Here is a 2384-nt window from a genome sequence, read left to right as displayed (position 1 = left end):
TGTGAAGTGCTGTCGAGTCTGTTCCGACCCATAGTGACCCTGTATAGGGTTTCTGAGGAGCAGCTGGTGAGCTTGAACCGCCGACCTTGCAGTTCAAACGACTTTACAGTCTGGCGCATTAACCCACAGCGCCACATCAGTACTCATATATATGTGTATTTGGAAACAAATAACTACAAAAGGGAAAGGAGCATGTTGGTTAGGGAGAGGGAAGAGGAAGCCAGGGATATTGGTCATTTTCCTGCCACTAAAAGAGAGGTATCATTCTTCTATGTTCCCTCAGTTTAGTTATGTACCTTCAGAAATTACTTTAGGCTTTTTTCCAATTCTGAACTGTGAACAAAATCACAAAAACATTTGACAACAATATGTTCCTCTTGCGTAAATGTCTCTTCTAGGCCACATACATAATTAAAATCCTGTTGACTCAGGACTAATGTCTCAGAACTGAATGTCCAAACTGTAACTTGCTTCCTTTTCTAACCAGACAGCACAGCTGCCAAGAGCTTCTGGGCCCTTTGCCTCTTTTCTCCATGTATAATTATTATACATTATATAGCATCTATTTGATTTACCAGAGCCTGCCATAAAAGGTTCCTGTGACTACTTATTTGAACTCTGTTGTGTATACATGTGACCAAAAAACACAGTGTACCAAAGCAAATTTTTTAAAAAGGAGATGGGTGGTGCTTAGCAATTCTTTTTTTTTTTTTTTTCATGGAAATGTGATGACAGTTTCAAGGCAAAGCAATGTCCATACTGCTTTGTAAACCAAATTCAGTGAAGGAGAAAGAATATTTTTAAAAATTCGTGGTGACATTTTATAACTCAAATACTTGGTTTCCAGCATTAGAAATGAGGAAACAGACCTTAAAAGGTTTTCAAAATATATATGAGGCTTAAAATAAGCATGCTGGCTTTCCTTCACCTTTGGGCAGCACCAGATTTAAACCAGACATGAAAATTGATCCTATTTTTAAAGACCTCTAGAGAAAGAGGTTGTACCATGTTCCTTAGGAAGTTGTTCCAATATTCCTTCCAGTCATAAAACTCTTACATTCTAACCTAAATCCCTCATGCTCTAGTTTCACCCCATTTCTTTTTGTTCGGCAGAAGTAGCACTGAAGAACAATTGCTCACTTATCAAATTGGCATTATGTGAATATTCCCAGTCCTGTCTTTTTATTCAGCAATAGAAATTAAGCACACAAGTTTACAGTTGCCTGGGTCTCTTTTATCCATTCAAAAATATTTAGATATGACATTGGCTGTTTGTCAGTTTTCAGAAAGTTATTCATTCTTCCACAAATTTTCAGAAGATCTATTGGTTTTTTAAAGGTTTAGTGCAATTGCTTAGTGTGTATATATGTAAGGGTCTCATTTTACTTGAATCTACAATCAATGCCCAAGAAAGCAGCAGTCAAAAAGTTCCACAACATATTTTTTGGGGAAATCTGCTGCAGAACACTTCTTTCAAGTGTTCAAAAGCAAAAGGTCACTTTGAGAACTAAAAGTAAGCCTGACCCAAGCCTAAGTATTTTCAGTCGCCTCTCATACATATGAAATGTGGACAATGAATAAGGAATATTGAAGAATAGATGCATATGAGTTATGGTCATTCATGAATATTGACCATGCATCAAAGACTATGGAATATATCACAGCCTGCCAGAAGAACGGATAAATATGTCTTGGAGGAAGTAAAGCCAAAATGCTTTTTAGAAGAGAAGATGGGGAGACTTCATCTAATACTGAACACGTTTTCAGGAGAGACCAATCCCTGAAGAAGGTCATCATGCTTGGTAAAGCAGAAGATTAGTGATAAAAAGGAAGACCACCAACAAGATAGCGTGACATCATGACCGAAACAGTGGACTCAAACACAGGATTATGACTATCAGGAATATGATTATTTTAAATAACAATTAAAAAAAATTAAGTCTATTTCATTTCTGTTTTATAGTTTCTGTTGTATATTTCATTCTGTTGTACAGATGAGTTAAAACAGACTTGATGGCACCTAATAACCACAACATGTAAGCTATAGGTAATTGTAGATCTTAGTGTCTAGTTAATCGAAACTTTTCCTAGATTGTACCCTGCTCATCCTCAGTTTTCTAGTATTTATTTCAGAAAAACAACTATCGTCAAACTTTTATTATAGAAAATTCTAGAAACTTCATAAAAATACAAATGCTCAAGTCTTGCTCCAGACCCAAATTATAAATTATAATCTTTGGGGCCCTTGCTTTCATTGAAATGTCTTAATTTACTTTACTTAACAAGAACATTTTTTAAAGTTATAAAAAACATTATTAAAAATGGGGAAAGCGGGATAAGATTCTTATGATTCAATAGTGAATAATAGTTATCATGACTAATTG

This window comes from Chrysochloris asiatica, unplaced genomic scaffold (assembly GCF_000296735.1).
Source record: "Chrysochloris asiatica unplaced genomic scaffold, ChrAsi1.0 scaffold00002, whole genome shotgun sequence".
NCBI classification, from domain to species: Eukaryota; Metazoa; Chordata; class Mammalia; order Afrosoricida; family Chrysochloridae; genus Chrysochloris; species Chrysochloris asiatica.
The sequence above is the reverse complement of the archived record's forward strand: the minus strand, read 5'-3'. Positions refer to the sequence as shown.